This window comes from Schistocerca piceifrons, chromosome 2 (genome assembly GCF_021461385.2).
Source record: "Schistocerca piceifrons isolate TAMUIC-IGC-003096 chromosome 2, iqSchPice1.1, whole genome shotgun sequence".
Lineage (NCBI taxonomy): Eukaryota > Metazoa > Arthropoda > Insecta > Orthoptera > Acrididae > Schistocerca > Schistocerca piceifrons.
The window spans coordinates 440598301-440617476 of NC_060139.1; the positions used below are offsets into that span (position 1 = coordinate 440598301).

General features: G+C 38.0%; 1 protein-coding gene across 1 annotated transcript in view; it reads left to right on the plus strand.

The window, feature by feature from the left end:
* Positions 1-7665: 7665 nt before the first annotated feature.
* Positions 7666-19176, plus strand: part of LOC124774931 (E3 ubiquitin-protein ligase Su(dx)) — a 141089-nt gene continuing 129578 nt past the window's right edge. The window contains 1 exon segment of the mRNA XM_047249619.1: positions 7666-8038. The gene's annotated coding sequence lies outside the window, so the exon portion shown is untranslated.

Consider the following 19176-nt stretch of genomic DNA (forward strand, 5'->3'; position numbering starts at 1 on the left):
AAAGATATCAGTATGTACGATTTCAAGAGGTGTTGTTGCTCTTTCTCTCACAGTAGAAAATGGTTTTCTTGTTAATTTAGCTCTCACACAAGCTTAGCACAATTGTTCTGCTGAACATAAACTATTAGGAACTCCTTCACACACTCTCTTGATCTTTGAAGTACAGCTTATGCTTGGATGACCTAGTTTCTTACGCCATTCTTGTTTTTCTTCTTGTGTCAGTAGTGATTGCATTCCTGATTTAATTTTAACTTCATACAACGCACTTGTTTTTTGTCCTTTGAAAACAGGTATTTCGCCTTTATAGATTTGAACAGAATGTTTAGTAAATAGAACTGTACAATCTCTTTCAGTGATTGCATTTACAGACATCAGATTACTGCCCAGTTCAGGAACATACATAACATCTTTTAGAGCACAGTTATCTCCTACAAAGTTTCCTGTTGCAATTATTTTCATTGATCGAGTCTGTTTGGCAACTTTTACAATACTATCATAATGTCTCTTCATTTGTTAACTTGTCCACTTCATTACACAAATGTTCTGTACATGCACTAACAACAACCATGACCATATCTTATTTCTCATTGGTTCCTTGTGAAATCTTTCCTTTGCTCCTTACATTCATATGCAATATGTGCAGTGTGTTCCATTTCTTTTCTTCATCAATATCTTGTTTCTTGTTTTCTTGAGTGACTAGATCTTCTTCTATGTCTTCAAAAGTGCATCTTTGTTCTTAAAATAACAATCTTCTTCTTTGTGATTAGTCTTTTTGCAATGAGCACAGGACTTGAAAGATATCAATTTTGGTTCTTGAATTTTATTTTTAAAGTAACACTCTTCTACTTTGTGATTATTCCTCTTGCATATAGAACAGTGTTCTCTCTTCTTAGGCTTCTTGCATTCTCTTGCAAAATGTCCACGACCACTACAATTTTTACAAATTATATCTTTTCTTTTATTTTTGTTAAACCCAACATCAAAGGCAATACTCTCTTCTTGATTATTGTTTTTCAGTCGTTCCTCTTCTCTTATATGCCTTGCAATTAGATTTTCCATAGTCTTCTCACCACTGGGTGATGAATCCCATACTGGAGGAAAGTGTTTGTATTCTTCTGGCAAAATAGACAATATCTTGGGTATGATCATAAAATCTGTCGTCTATTCTGACTGGAGACGATTCAGTTCAAATACTATATTCTGTAGTCCACTTATATTACTAGCTATGTTTCGGTTTTATCGCACTTGAAACTATAAAATTCTTGAAGCAACTGCTGAGTTCTTTGAGATGCATCTCTTTTATAAATTGCTTTAAGTTTATCATACATAGCCTTGGAAGTTTCACAACACAATACATGTGCCTTTACCTTTTTGTCAATTGTCCTCATAATAAAATATTTTGCATTGCTGTCAATTTACTGCCATTTTCTCACGAAATTATTTGTTTTCTTGAAACATTTTTAACTGTTTTTCTTCCTTATTAATGCCTTCTATTTTTAGCTTTTCTATTTTCTTATTGTAATGGTAGCAGAGCGTAGTTTGAGAAAAGACCAGATCTGTCAAGACTAAATTTTTGGATCAAGAGTTTTTGCCAAAAATTTAGGCTATTTGAAGAAACTAGGTGTAAGAAGTAATGCATATATTTTTGTTGGTTATGCGCCAAATGGCTACAGGCTGTTTGATGCAGAAAGAAGAAATATTGATGTGTCAAGAGATTTTGTATTTGAGCAAAAAGTGACAAAAGAAACTCTACAGAAATATCTTGTTATTGGTGAACCATCGAATGATACTAGCAACCAAGAAAATGAAATAAAGACCATGAAAATCAATGAGAAGAAAATCAACAAGTAATAACATGCAATAAAGACACAAGAAACTACAACCTTAGGAAAAGAACTAGTTTGAAAAAACCTGTAAAATATAATGATTATGGAACAGCTTTACTTACGTATGAAGTGGTCCAGACAAAGAAAATTGGTTAAAAGCAATTGAAGAAGAAAAGAGATCTCTTCAACAGAATGAAACATGGAAGTTGGTTAGTCCAGAGGAAGCAAAAGGGAAAGAAATCTTAACAAGCAAATGGATCTTTAAAGTCAAAGATGATGGACAATATAAGGCAAGACTAGTTATCAAAGGTTGTTAACAAGAAAATGATATAGATTTCAAGGAATTATTCAGCCCAGTAGTAGATATATGTTCATTGAGACTGTTGTTTCCACTGGTAGCAGAGAAAAGTTTCCATATGAGAGTGTTTGATGTCAAAACAGCATTTCTCTATGGGAAACTGGATGCAAAAATTTTTATGGAGATACCTGAAGGACACAAAGAAGCTGGAAAAATTAGTGTTTAGAAGAAAGCTCTGTATAGACTTAAACAAGCTCCATCCAGATGGAATAAAACTTTGACGGATTTCCTAAAATCATAAGGACTAATTCAATTGATAACAGATCAGTGCATATTTAAAGATGCAACTGAAGAAATGTACATGGCTATACATGTTGATGATGGAATAATAATAGGAAAAGAATTGGAGAAAATTGAAAATATACTAAAGAAACTTAAGAAGAAATTTGAAATGGTTGTGGTAGAAAATCCAGATATGTACTTAGGGATACAAGTAATGAAGACAGAGGATGGAATATTTTTACACCAAGAACAGTATGCAAAGAAAGTACTAGATAAATTCAATATGACTGTAAGGCCATGAAGACTCCATTAGTTCCAGAGGGAAAGACAAATGAAGAAAATCAAGAAAATGAACACATTGAATTTGCATATAGTGAAGTCATAGGAAGCCTTCTTTATTTGTCATGTAAAACCAGACCAGATCTTGGATTTACAGTAAACTATGAGAGCCACTTCACAGAAGACCCCAAGAAAAGGGATTACAAAAATGTAAAAAGTACTCTTTAGATATCTACAAGGTTCCAAGAATTATTCTCTTTTCTATAAGAAAAATGAAAGTGAAGAAGATGACAGTATTCATCTAAATGTTTATTGTGATGCCGATTATGCACAAGATTTAAGAGACAGAAAAAGTACAAGTGCATACATGGTTCTTTATAATGGTACTCCCATTAGTTGGTGTTCTAAGAAGCTACTTCATCAACTGAAGCAGAATACAATTCTGCAACAGAATGCACCGAAGAAATAAAACACACCAATATCCTAAAACAAGAGTTAACCAGAAGAAAAGTGAAGATCATTCTTCATGTAGACAATCAAAGTACTATCCAAATGATCAGATCAGGACAGTTGGTTAGACGAAGCAAACATATTGATGTAAAATTTCACTATGTTAGCGAACAATACAGAGAAGGTTTGTTCGAGATAAAATATTGTAATACGGAAGAACTATTAGCAGACATACTGACCAAAGCTCTACAAAGATCAAAGTTCGAGAAATTTAGAAATGCTATTATCAAACAATTACCATGACTGTGCGATAACTAAATTTGTGAAGCTTGTGATTTAAAGTCATTAAAAACAAACATTGTACTTTAAGGGGGGATGCTGAAAGGTGCAGAGCAAGTAAAATTCAATGTCTATTGTGTGTGCTTAAAAAAAAAAGAATAGTGTTTAACATCTAAGAGTTTATATAAAAATAAAATATATATGTAAAGTAGGTTGACATAGCAACATATCATGTGTGTATAGTGTTTTTTTACTTTGTGTCTATGTCTGTGTGTTATTACATTCACGTAAAGTTACAATAAAATTAAGATAAAAATCACAGCAGTTCAGCTGTTACAATGAATGCTTGAATTAAGTTATAAATAAGTTCATCTGTGAATTCAGCTTCTCTTTTCTTGGCGACCGGGTCCCCTGTCATTTTACTATGACACTGGTTTCACAGCTTAGCAGCACAGCGATTGCCATCTCGTTGGGCTCTCCCTGCTGAGCCCTCATCGTCCGCTCCAGCTATGACAATCACCGCTGTATACTTGGAATAGGATATGGATAGTGATTCAGACTTGTCTATCAAATTAGTGGAAGCTCAACCCGCATTTGGTACGAAGCGAGGTGCTTCAACAACCATCATAAGTGATGTCCAGAAGTCCTCTCTCGCTGATACTGAATTCAAACGGCGCCCAAGAAGAAGCAATTTATAGTGCAGCATGTGGTGCATACCTCCGCCATAGAAACGAAAAATTGTTAGAATGCCATCCAAGATCGGGAACTTGAGCCTCCTGCTGAAGCCACAGAAGATCGACAGCTGAAACAACAAACGGTAAAGCAACGAATTTCGCTCCAGTACGAAGACAGTTACAGAAAACTATTCCACTTGCTAAAGGAGAATTGTGCACATCTGTTTACCGGGAAACAGGCTGGCAGGGATAAAGTAAAACTGTTCCTGACACCCACATCTGATGTATTCCCAACCGTATGGGGTCAAAACAATGTTACAGATGGCATGGTTTCTTTCATGTCACCAAGCATTGCATGTTTCCGCAAAAATGCGTAAAATTCGGCAAAGATCTCAACAGCAGAAGTTGCGATCTTGTTAAAGACAAGACTACAACATACCATCACTGCTCCGTATCATCCCCTGCAAATTACAGAGTTTTTCGCTACGTGAAGTCTGGCAGCAGAAGAATGTGTGGTTTATCGCTGCTGGAAGGGCTGAATCACAAACCGAAGACTACTGCAAGAGAAGTTAACGACGCGGTGCACAAGTAGCAACCGACAAACGGAGTGCATACGACGCTGCTCATGGAAAGACGTGCATCAGATCTGATTTGTTCACATCAGACATCGTTCAAAGATACAGGATTGTATCAACATCGATACCAGCAGCACCCACAACAGCTCCAGTTCCGCCAAGAATTCCGGAACAACACAGCAAGACTCAAATTCCTCACAACATTTCAACCAGAGGCCTGAATCTGAATTCGCCGGCACTGCCGACTAAATGGAGCAAGTGGCAATTAAGCTTCTTGCCAACTTACCTCAAATCATTTCTGCTGCCATTCAAGGGGAATCTGAAGTGCAAGGTGCCACAATGATGTCATTCCAGCCTCCCATGGACAGAATTAGAAGACTTAACGACATCAAAATCACAACCTGGAACGCCAATGGACTGCATCCTTATCTCATGTAGTTTCGTCAGTTTCTCCAAGATAAAAACATCGACATCTATCTTGTTAATGAAACTCACTTGAAGCCTACAGTTAGGGCGAACGTGGCCTATTATTCCTGCCACTGAAATGGTGCACCTACGTCTCTCTGCCCCTTACACTCGTCTCTCGCTCTGTTACTATGCAGTCCTGAGATTGATGATGCGAACTATTGAAACCGCAACAATAGTGATGGAAATCATCGAAAGTGTTGTGAAGTTTGTTGCTGTCAACGCCAGCCCCAAAGACCACTGGCTTCTGATGAATGAAGAGCCTGCTACAGCTGAGGGTGAAGCTGCTTATAGCAGGGGACTTAAATATGATGCATATCATGTGGCATTCTCTGATTACCAACACTTGTGGCCGACATCTCCTTCGAGTCGTAGAACAAGCAAACGCTCACATCTGTGGACCAGAGGAGTCGACTGCAAGTCCCCACAACCAGTGGTCATCCAATGTCTTGGAAATAGCCATTCTATGGGTCGCGACCCTCACTAATGCAGTATAGACTGCACTGGAGACATTTACACCACAACAGATGAGGACAGGCTGCCCAGCTGTGTCATTACTGCCTGATCTTCTGGGCCTCATCACAGGGAGGACGCGCTCAACAAGGACTGGCCCCTCACCTGGGATCCTCAAATCAACTGGCGTGTCAGTCTGATGCGACGACGAATTAAAACAGCACTTCAAACTAATAAGAATATGTGATGGCATGATTAACTGGTGAGTATGCAATCTGACATGACAGTGGGGAATGTGGCAGGCACGTTTACATGCTCGTGACTGCACCTCCTCCCTCTCACCATCATCGATGAACCAGATCTGAAGAAGCGAAAGCTAATGTGTTGGCGGACATATTTGCAGATAATTTTCGTCACTCTGGAGGCCCTTAGGACAGAAGTCACTTACAGACAGTCAGAGGCAGACCCACTAACTAGTTGGCAGTTGCCACTGGGTATGATGGCCAATGTATACTGCTGGTGACTCTGAAAGAAGTCCACGCTACTCTACAGTTATAACCCAATGACAAGGTGCCTATTCATGATGATCTTCCAGGTCGAACACTGAATGAAATGCCCTGAGATGCTACTACAGTCCTGGCGGCGTTGTTCAACAAAATCATTCTGACACTCACTTCCCTGGAGACGTGGAAGCAGAGCCGGAACCTGGAAAGAGCAGAAATGAGCTTTGCAATTACAGGTCCATAAGCTTATTACCAATGCTCAGCAAAGTGTTCGAACGACTCCTCATACAGAGGCTTGTCCACCGACTTTGTGAAGAAAATGTACCCCAGGAACAGTTTGGGTTTATACAACCCCTACTACCCTACAGCTCCTGAGAATCGCTGAAGACGTCACACAATCCTTCAAGAAAAAAGAATATTGAGGGCTCATATTTCTGAACATCACCAGGGCATTTGACATTGTATGTCACAGGGCCTCCCACACAAGCTGTTCGGCCTTGACACTGACGGCTCATATGTCCGATTCCTGATGAGCTATTTGCAGAATCGTAGTTTCAACGTCAAAGGGGACGGCGATGCGACTTTCACCATTAGATGTGTGCACACAAGGGTGACACAGGGTTCCGTAATAAGCTCTGTGTTGTACTCCATATACGCATAAGGCCTGCTGATAACACCTCATGCCTTTGCAGCTGCATAAGCTGATGACACTGTCTTGTATACCTGGAGCAGACAGCCGCAGGTAGTGCACCATCAATTGAAGGAAGCTTGCAGAAACCTTAGAGCATGGGCAGCTAGGTGATGAATAGGACTCAATGGCGCCAAAAGACAAGTATTCATACTCACCAAGTGCCGGAAACCTGTGATACAACCCATCCAGCTTTGTGGTATGCCAACAGAATGGACATCCATTGCAAGATACTTGGTCCCCTTACTAGATAGCAAACTAACATGGCAACGGCTCATCAGTGACATCAACAAGAGGACACTGCAGTAGTTGTGCCCTCTCTACCCACTACTCAAGCAAAACTCGGCGTTGTCCACTGATTGCAGCCTTCACGTTTACATGTTATCAACACTTCCAGTGACGAACTATTCATCACCCATAGGGCGAAATGCGGCTCCGGCTCATATGAAGATCCTCCAGATTATGCAAAACAAAGCGCTCAGTCAGCTCTTTCATATCCTGTCTCACTTCCCAGCCAAATACCTGCACGAAGCCGCAGAAGAGCAGGAGGTTATGCAGCAGATTAAGAAATCTCCTACAAAGCTGTATGAGAAGTCTCGCAGCTCTGATAACTGGTTCATTCAGCGAATCGGGAGAAGACACGACAACCGAGACCGCTACAATCTGCCGACGGTCTTTATTGACAGATAAGCATCATATTTGAAGATGACAAACACATCACACGATCAACACACCCATGAAGGCACAATCAAATCTCGAAGTAACTAGCTGTCTACCAAGTGAAATTAGCAGTCAATGCAACAAGATAAACAGTGGTCAAAGAGTACCACGGCAAGATAGCACTACACGTTCTCTCTCTGACTATCTGTACATAGTACAAAGCTCACGTATGACGTCACGAGTGGATAGTGGAAGATACCGTCGGAAGTCAAGTGGAAAAAAGTTAGAAATTTGCTGTTGAATTTTGCTAATGCGTTACGTAGGGAATGTTAAGTGCAACGTAAACGACATGTAATAGAATTTGTATTCTCACAGCCTGATTAGAAAGCAATGCAAGCCAGCAGTATTTTGAAAGTAAATGTCAACACAAACGTATCCTATGTCAAACTATGTTTCGTAAAGCATTTCAGCTGATAACAGTGACGGTGATACGTTTGAAACAGTGGGCTTGGCCGAAAGACAAGGTGTAAGCGAGTGGCTGTGTAAAAGCCGATGTAAAACTAAGTACTGTGTGTACTAAATGAAGGAAGACGTAAATGTAGAGAGGTAAGCACTGTTTCTCTGCTATTCCACTGGAATGTCAATATGTGTGAAGTAGTTGATAAGACTGTGGGAAATTAACTCAGTTTACCACACTGATTGATAATCTTAGATAAACATTCTGTGATATGAACCTCGACGCAATGGAGCGTCCGCTACATCACTTTAATTGGAAGAAACAACATACATTGGCACGTTTAAAGTCGACCTCGGTTAACATTACAAATGTTTAATAGTCGCCATCGTCACTGTACCGTTCAGGTGACCAGTGTACCAGTCTTCAAATGTTATGTTTTTCATTCGAAGTTTTCCACCAAAAAAAAAAAAAAAAAAAAAAAAAAAAATTGTGTAATTATCTGGCATCTTTAATTCAGAACTAAACATTATTTAAGTAAGTTAACCTAAATATTTGCAATAAGTGTTTCACAGCCCCCATGAAAACTAATGACAGATAAACATTGTTTGTTGATGATACTGATAGATGTCATTGTTGTCTAGGAATGGATATAAGGCAATCTATCTGCTGTGAATTTCGTATTAAATATCTTCAGATTTTGGTTTTCGCGATCGGTTAGCTGTAACACAATGTGAAGCTATGTTTTATACTATTTAGGTCTCATTTTTATAGGTTGGGTTCAAGGATTCGAAACTTATTTTCTTAGAGGGTACAGAACAATGCCTTGTGTGCTGTGAGTCACAGTTCAACAGTCAGACTCTGTCTATTCGTCTTGTATGTAAAAATAGCAGTATTGAATAGTAGGGCCTACCTAAAGAATAGGTAATTTCAGTGCACATTCATGAGGCTGAAATGATGGACTTACTCATTCTTCAGACAAACACTTTCCAAACACGTTGACATATAGTGACTGATAGCCATCTGTCTTGATGTGGCCTTTCTGTGCTGCTACTTTGATGTCACAGTATAAATCTGAAGTTACCCAAAACTAGGTTTATTATAATAATTATTGTGTTGTACTTGTGGCTGAATTCTACCTCTGCATACATATTCAGCAAACTGCTGTGCAAACCACAGCAGAGGGTACTTTGTGCTTCTGCTAGTCACCCATTTTCTGTTCAATTCACAAATGGAAGGGGAGGGGGATGACATGTCGATGTGTTGAAGTAAAATCCTGATTTCTCGAACCTTGTCTACATGGTCTTTATGTAAAATGAATGTTGATGCCAGTAGAATCAATCTGCAGTCTGTCACAAAACCTGGTTGTCTAAATTTTCTCAATAAAGTTTCATGAAGAGAATGTCTTCCTCCCATCAGGGACTCCCATTTCAGTCCATGTTTCATTTTCATAACACTTGTGTTGTTGAAACATACCAGTAACAAACCTGGGGACTAGTGTAGCAGGGGATACAACCCGTCGGCTTTGGACAATGACGTCACAAGTGGCCAATCGAGAAGCGATTCTTCTTAGTGTTGTAGCTCCCTTTAGTGGCTGATAAGTGTTTTTTGGCTTTTTTAAAAAAAAAATCTCACGAGATAGAATAAACAGATCCACTTTATTAAGCAATCAGTAAAAAAACGAAACTGAAACATAACAGCAAAAGCGAAAATGGTAAACTGCTCTCTGGCGACGTGTGACGTCATTGTCCAAAACCGACGGGTTGTATCCCCTGCTGCACTAGACCCCAAACCTGGCAGCATGTCTCTGAATTGCTACAGTGTCAAGTATGAATTGTTGGTGATCCAAACACTTCAGCAGTTCTTGAGAATGTGTTGCACAAGTGTTCTGTACATTTGCCTTCCCTACAACCAGCCTTACAAGCTAGGCCTGGTTCCATTTCATGTCACATTGCAGTAGTACATACAGATATTTAATTGATATGACTATTTGAAAGAGCATTGTACTTATACTGTATTTGAACATTATATATAGGATTGGTTTTCTGCTTACCTGCAGCAGTTTACATTTTTCATCAGTTAGAGCATGCTGCCATTCATCATACCAAATGGAAATGCTGTCCAAGTCACTTAAAGATGATAGTGTGCTGTACACTCATTGACACAAGTTAGTTATTGGAACTACTGCATGATAATATGGAAGATAAATCTCCTTTTCCATATATATTTGTTATTTCATATGACACAGGAAATAAACTATGGCTGATTCATTGGATCCATCCTGGTATTCACCTTCCATGCTAAGGCAAACAAACAAAATCGACATGGTGGCCATGTGGGGATTTGAACCAGGATTGTTTTTGAATGTGACTCCATTGCTTTAACAGTGACACCTCTCTCAATATTCCATTTTACACATGCGTCAAGAAAAAGAACACAAAAATTAATTTTGAATTGACAATACTGAAAACTTGTTAGAAAACAGGTTTAGAGTTTCTTTTGAAGCAGATGTTTATATACTGTATCCTGAGGTAGAGAACACACTTGTCTACAAGCTTCATGTCTACTGTGTCAGTGAACAAATTTCCTCAAATCATCATAATCTAAAAATATTATGAAAAGGGTAGCTGCTACTTACCATGTAGTGGAGATGCTGAGTCACAGATAGGCACAACAAAAAGACAGTCGGAAAGTGAGCTGTCGGCCAACAATGTCTTTGTTGAATAAAAACACACCACACACGTGCAAACGCAAACACAACTCACACACATAGGACCACAGTCTCTGGCAGCTGAAACCAGAGACTGTGGTCATGTGTGTGTGAGTTGCGTTTGCGTGTGTGTGTTTTGACAAAGGCTTTCCTGGCCGAAAGCTCATTTTCTGACAGTCTCTTATCTACAAATCAGCATATCTGCTATACTGTGAGTAGCAACTATCCTTTTCATAATGTTGTTACATTCCTTCAGAATGTAGAATTGTTAAATGTAGGGGGCCTGTGCTGTAAATATAAATTCCCATTACATCATTATGTGACATAAATGTGAAGGAGGGGCACTTCACTCCAGCCCCATTTAGAGAGGGATCTTTCAGTTGTGGGGACAAGGAGGTGCAAAAATCTTCAGTTGTTTTGGAAGTGTCATTTGGCACCACATTAAAAAGACTGAATCTGTCAGACTAATTCCTGCAGATAGTATAACAGAGCAATTCAGATAGGAATGGTGCCACAGATAGTGAGCAATTCATTACAGCTAAATTGCAGAATCCAGATTGATAGTATTTCTACTTATACCTGTGTAGGTAATGTAGGCCTAACCAAGAGAGCTGGCACAGTGATAAGATACATATCTCGCACCTGGGAGGTGCAAGATAAGTCTTTTTAAAGACAGACATGTTCTTTTGTATTAGGGAGGCCACCAGGCTTCGGAATCAGAAATGACACTTGCATCAACCACAGCAAGAGTATACTTTCCTTGAATATGTGCTGAAAGGATAATTTTTGTGTATTCTTTTGGAGTCTAAAGATTGGATTAGATTTAGTTTTTGTTACATAGACCCAAAAATAAGATGATTCTCTTGGGTGTGGAACATGTCAGAAAGTATAACAAAAAAAAACTTAAATGTAATACTTACTACCCTGATCATTCATCAAGAGATTGTCAAAGTGGGTGAAAACATTACAGCAAACTGGAAATGCCAATATTTACAGACTTAATGCACTGTCAGATTGAAATATTGTTATGCACCTTTAATAAATTTATCATACACAAAATATTGACTGTTGTGGCCAAGTACTGTCAAAACTCTGTTGGTTTTCCTGGTTACCTTCTTTATTAATACAAATTGTCAGATGGGACGTAGGACTCACCCATTACAGGCAAGTAACGGCATAAAAATTTGAAACTCCCAGTATCTATAAGTGACAGAAGGAATCTTACCATTGAAAGATTACGATTCTGTGCAGGGCAAATGTCTGAAAACAAGTATGATCACTGTCAATATAGGATCAACTTCATTACAACCCTGTTTTGCTTGACCTCTGTTGGAAAAATGGAGACAAGGATTTCATGTTTTTAAGTTAGAGATATTAAACACATTTACCCAAAGTTGTCTGTTAAAAACATTTCTTGAACAGGAATTTGTGGCAGTGGGAGATTTTGCATGAAATCAAAAGAAATGGCTGCCACATGTTCTTCACTTCTGCTTCTTATTTCAATTACATTGATTTCCTGCTAATTTTTTTGCTTCTCCTTTTGTGCACTAAAAGTGTCACCGCTGGTCCCTTTGCTGCATCATTTAAGTGAGGATTCTTTATTTTGACATTCAGTTTCTCACATTTAAAATATGTGTGTATTTGTGGCCTCCAAACCTATATGAGAAATTGCCATGGAAGTACTTTGCATGGTATTTGTGTGTTATTTTACTTGTTGGATAATTCTGTTTGGAAAGAGAATGCATGACTTTCACTGTAAGTCTAGCATTGAGGTTGGTTATATCTCTTACTACACATTGAGTTCCTTTGTAGGAAATGACAAGATGTGATTATGGATTTTAAGCAGTTCTCCTCGTGAGACAGCTTTTGGATTTGAAGTTTTACCTCTCTCATCTATTGGTAACTTACTAGCAGCCATTTTGAGTTTACTAAGTTCCTCAACACATTGCTTTGTTTTTCCCAACAAACTGGTACAGAAATGTACAGCATTTTGGATTGCCTCGTTAGTGGATTCGTTGTCTTTTAACTGGTATCCAGTCAATTCAAATAAACATCTTTTGCATTTTTGTTTATTCCATGGAACAAACATTGCTTACATTATCTGTCTGTGCGATACCATCTGTGCCTGCAAAGAATTACTGATGACATCTGCAAAAATAAACTAAATAACTGAATATTAATTTATTGTTTGCTTTAAATTAAACTCCAAGCTGTCAAGTACACAGGAATACAATCAAATGCAAGTGCCAGTTTCCTATCATTGAGTTATTGTTGTACTGTACGGACTTATAGTTGAAAAGAAAGATCATATATCATACCATTTCCTACAACCTAGGTATCTCTGCCTCGTGATGACTGGGTGTTGTGTAATGTCCTTAGGTTAGTTAGGTTTAAGTAGTTCTAAGTTCTAGGGGACTGATGACCATAGATGTTAAGTCCCATAGTGCTCAGAGCCATTTGAGCCTACAACCTAGATATAATTACTTGCATTACTCTCCTGTTTTAACTGCAGATATGAATTTCCCCATATGATTTACTTGAGCTGAGCTTTTAATTTTTGCAGTTTTAATTATCTGTCATTTACAAAGCTCAGTATTTCCTACACCACATTGTTTCTTGGGTTTCGGAAATACCTCCTCCACTGCAGCACCCATTTTTCGACAGTTGTTCTAGCATTAGGCAGAGGAAAGAAAGCTGTGTCATGGATGAAAAACAGCAACATGTGATATTCTGTTACAAGTGTGTCATTTGATAAAGGTGACAGTTCTGTACTCTGTGAAGGACTTTTAACCTTTTTCAAATGACATCAAAAGTATGCAGGATGAATACCTAGTGTAAGTACGGAATATGCCTCCTTTTTATACATAATGATGCATCTTGTATTTGCAGAGTGCCATACTGCTACTAATTTGATTTCAGAAAAACAATCACTTAACAATCTTTTTCAGTTCCTGAATCATTAACTTTTTTTTTTCCAAATAATAGCATTAACATGTGTACAGTGTGGTGGAACTTATAGTTCGTTAATCGAATATGTGAACATCTTCCTTGCTATGACAGTAAAATTCAGACATACATATCATATAGATGCTTAAATATCTCATAAAAATGAGTTGTTGGGATCTCCAGCAATAGACCAAAACCTGCTTCATTATATGGACTTGAAGTAGTAAACAAATTGACAGCACAGCACTACAGTAACAGTGTAATAGGTAGTACACTGCTGTAGTGCATACACATTATTGATACTGCTATTATTAGTGGCAGTGCTTAGACACATTAACAGCCTGAAGTCTTCTAATTTTTGCCATTTCAGAAATAATGACTCAATCAGTCGATATACAAACAGTTAGTATAGCGCACACGTTTTAAGTTGTTTGATTTCAATGGAAGTGCAGGTTGTGGGTGAAGCAAATGTCACTAGGGTGAAAAGCGGTGCAGAGGAAGTGTATCTTGTAACAAGTCTCTTGATGAAGGTGAATCTCCATAAAGGTGAATAGTTAGCTGTCTTTCCTGATGAAATGCACTTATAATTGCTTCTTCATTATATAAAGATATTGTTAGAAATAAGCAGTACCAAATCCCTCATTGACTCATCAGTTCATGGCATAATAAAAAACTTGTAAAAACTAAATATTAGTATCTTACATCATTCTAAAAAAAAACTTTCAGAGAAAATTCTTTTTCATTGTAATCTTTACTGATGTTAACAATGGGGATAGAAAGGGATGGGTAGTAGCTAATATGTGATTAAACTCTGAGGTAATGCTGATAATGGTTGGAGAAGAGAGGCTACTTGCTGATATCTGATTGCACTCTGGGGAAATGGTCTCAAAAAAGTTGGGATCTAATGAGTTAATGTAAATGCCAAAGCTACAACAAACTTATTAGAGCTTCATCACAGTTGATCAGATGCTTACAGAAGAGATGGCATCAGGGGAAAGATTCAGTACGAATCGTCAACTTTGACTGATGATATAATGTTAATGACTGCTGTGACATCACCTTCTAGTGCATATATTCAGTCTTGTTGTTAGTGGATGAAGCCAAAGAACCTGGTTATGCTGACAGATTGATTTGTAGTTTTACCTGAGGCCAGGTTAGGTTGGTAGGTGACTGGTGGAGAATTGGCAAAACCAGTACATGTGAAAAGAAAGCTGGTTATGGTGACAAACTGACTTGTAGCTTAGCCCATTTGAAAAAATTGCCAGAACATTTGTTGCATATTTCCCGAAGTCACTTTTCAGAGCTGATGACTTGTATCAAATATACCTCTTTACCCAAAAGGGCAATAACTTGTGGTTTAGTGAACAATACAGGATATTCTTTCAAGCTTGACATCATATATATTGCAGATGGTGCTTTAATGTTTTTGTTTGTTTCAGTTCTACTTATCTTTCATGTGTTTGTTTACAACTCAATTTGTTCTTGTGGGTGATGGCTTGGATCATGTTGTTTAATCATGGAGGAGGATGAAGTTGTCTGTCATACTGTATTCTAGACCTAGATAAGTGTAGTCAAGATGGCGACTGCATTAAAGATCATGATACTGTACAGTCCTGAACTGTAGCATAACCTAAGGTGATGATTAGGTTGGACAGTTATAGCTTCCTTGCAGGTCGTAGAAGCCAAAGAAGTATGTGCCTTGAAAAAAATCTTTCCCTTTTTTTTTTTACAGTCTGATCTGCTGGATATGTTGGGGGCTTGTATGTCCATCATGTTAATCATGTCTTTGGTCAGTTGCCATGATAACTTATTGTTTAATAATGCTTGGTAAATTTCTTACAATGTCTGTAATTTTATTTTTCTGCAGCTCATAATTGCGATGTATTCCTTGATATTTCAAAGAGATTGCTGTAGATTCAACAGTGCTCTTCTGCAGGCAGAATTTTGGAAATGTTGATACACTTCTTGATTTGATTTGCTGAATATCCATAAATACTTTAAATTATATTATGCTTGTATTGGAACAATGCTTTTGTTTGTCATTAGGAATTGTAAAATCTTTGTTCATTGTTAACTCTAGTCATCTGCAGACTTCATGAGGTTTGAGTTATTTTGACGCATATTAACTGGTGGCCTTCCTATTTCAATATGCTCCTAAAATCTAAGTTGTTTTATGAGTGACACATCATTTGTTCCTCATTTTTCATTCATAAGCGATGATATTGTATTTCATTTCCTGGGTTCATTTTGAAAAATATGGAAACTCTTTTACAGAAAAATCTGGGCTGTACAGTCCTGATTTTACTATTACGATGTCTGCATATAGTTATAATGAAAATTGAGTTTTGTAAATTTAGATAACAAAAATGGACACTATGGGTCAAATTCTTTTAAACTCCCTGTGCTGCCCACATGAACAGCAAAGGAAAAAATCAATAATGTAGCGATAAGTTGAAGGAAAGCAAATAGCAGTGTATTGTGCTTTGTATTTTGAGCTCATTTTAGTTCCTGTGATTTGCAAAGAATATTGCTGGTTGATCTTGCATGCATTTACTCCTTGTTGTCCAGAGAGTATTCTGTAGGATATTCAGCTACAGTCTCCATTCTAGAGAAATGAGTTGCGAGGATATATAAAGTAGATGACAAAACATCTTGCAAAAACTTTATCAAAGACCTTAGAATGCTTTGCTTACTTTGCAGTACATTTACTCTTAAGTAGTGTTAACAACCATAAACAGAAATCATTTCCAAATGAAACACATTTCCTTCCACAATTAACAACAAAGAAGTCATATTAGTGCTTCTCCATGTCAGATGATCAGGATAGAAGTCTTTATTCAAGTGCAAAGGTACACCTAGTTGCTTACAGAAGTAAAGCAAAAAACTGGAAATCTGAGAAAACCATACAGCAAATCAAAAAGGGATTACCGAAAGTTGTGATTCCATCCATCTCATTTGATCCATGACATCATCAATGCGGCAGACAGCCCTATTTCAAGCATATATAATATGGTGATTATGGTGCCACTCATTACACCCATGAAAAACCATAAATAATGTAGGGGAACTGCTGGAAGTCGGGGGTCTTGAGTAGGTAACAACTAAATATATGACAATGAGAATAATGATACAATTCCCAAACAAATATTAACCCAAAAATCAAACACACAAAATTCACAACTTTGAACACAACCAACTTATGCAAAAGCAAAAAACCATTGGTATCATAAATTTTACTTGACCTGTTATTTTTGTGTTCTTCAATCCAGAGACTTGTTTGATGCAGCTCTCCATGCTACTCTATCCTGTGCAAGCTTCTTCATCTCCCAGTACTTACTGCAACCTACATCCTTCTGATTCTGCTTAGTGTATTCATCTCTCAGTCTCTCTCTACGATTTTTACACTCCACGCTTCCCACCAGTATTAAATTGGTTATCTCTTGATGCTTCCGAATGCGTCCTACCAACCGATCTTTTCTTCTAGTCAAGTTATGCCACAAATTCCTCTTCTCCCCAGTTCTGTTCAGTACCTCCTCATTAGTTACGTAATATACCTATCTAATCTTCTGAATTCTTCTGTAGCACCAGATTTATTCCTGTCTAAACTGTACATCATCCCTGTTTCACTTCCATTCATGGCTACACTCCATACAAATACTTCCAGAAAATACTTCCTGACACTTAAATCTATCATACAAATACTTCCAGGAAAGACTTCCCGACACTTAAATCTATACTCAATGTTAACAAATTTCTCTTCTGAAACACTTTTCTTCCCATAGCGAGTCTACATTTTATATCCTCTTTACTTTGACGATCATCGGTTATTTTGCTCCATAAATAGCAAAACTCATCTACTACTTTAAGTGTCTTATTTCCTCATGTAATTCCCTCAGCATCACCTAATTTGATTTGACTACATTCCATTATCATCGTTTTGCTTTTGTTGACATTCATCTTATATCCTCCTTTCAAGATACTGTCCATTCAATTCAACTGCTCTTCCATGTACTTTGCTGTCTCTGACAGAATTACAGTGCCGTTAGCAAACCTAAAAAGTTTTTATTGCTTCTCCATGGACTTTAATTCCTACTCCAGATTTTTGTTTTGTTTCCTTTACTGCTTGCTCAATATGCAAATTGAATAACATCAGGGATAGGCTATGACCCTGTCTCACTCACTTCCCAACCACTGCTTCCCTTCCATGCCCCTCGACTCTTATAACTGCCATCTGGTTTCTGTACAAATTGTAAATAGCTTTTCACTCCCTGTATTTTACCCCTGCCACCTTCAGTATTCTGGTCCCTTCAATCCCACAAACCAACCAACCCCTGCCACCTTCAGTATTTGAAAGAGAGTATTCCAGTCAACATAGTCAAAAGCTTTCTCTAAGTCAACAAATGTTTGAAACATAGGTTTGCCTTTCCTTTATGTATCTTCTAAGATAATTTTTAGGGTTTCCATTTGTCTGTAAAGAATTCATGTTAGTATTTCGCATCCATTACTTATTAGACTCATGGTTTGCTAATTTTCACACCTGTCAACACCTGCTTTCTTTGGGATTGGAGTTACTATATTCTTCTTGAAGTGTGTGGTTATTTCACCTGTCTCATACAACTTGCTCACTAGATGGTAGAGTTTTGTCATGGTTGGCTTTCTCAAGGCTATCAGTAGTTCTAATGGAGTGTGGTCTACTCCAGGGTCCTTGTTCCAGCTTAGGTCTTTCAGTGCTCTGTCAAATTCTTCACACAGTATCGTATCTCCTGTTTCATCTTCATGTACGTCCTCTTCTATTTTTATAATCTTGCCCTCAAGTACACTGCTTTTGTACAGAACCTCTATATGCTCCTTCCATCTTTCTGCTTTCCCCTCGGAGCTGAGCTCTTGATATTCATACAGGTGGTTCTCTTTTCTCCAAAGTCTTCTGTAATTTTCCTGTAGGCAGTATCTGTCTTACCCCTGGGGATATCTACCTCTATGTCCTTACATTTGTCCTCTAGCCATACCTGCTTAGCCATTTTGCACTTCCTGTCGATCTCATGTTTGAGATGTTTGTATTCTTTTTTGCTTGCTTCTTTACCGCATTTTTACATTTTACCTTTCATCAATTAAATTCTGTATCTCTTCTGTTAGCCAAGGATTTTTACTAGCCCTTGTCTTCTTACCTACTTGATCCTCTGCTGCCTTCACTTTTTCATCCCTCAGAGGTACCCATTCTTCTTCTATTGTATTTCTTTCCCCCATTCCTATCAATTGTTCCCTTATGCTCTCCCTGAAACTCTCTCCAACCTCTGGTTCTGTCAGTTTGTCCAGGTCCCATCTCCTTGAATTCCCACTTTTTTGCAGTTCCTTCAGTTTTAATCTACAGTTCATAACCAATACATTGTGGTCAGAGTCCACGTCTGCCCCTGGAAATGTCTTACAATTTAAAACCTGATTCCTAAATATCTGTCGTACCATTATATAATCTGTCTGAAAGCTTCCAGCGTCTCCAGGCGTCTTCAATGTATTCTACTTTCTTTCATGATTCTTAAACCAAGTATTAGCTACAATTAAGTTATGCTCTGTGCAAAATTCTACTATGCCACTTCCTCTTTCATTCCTTACCCCCATTCCATGTTCACCTACTACTTT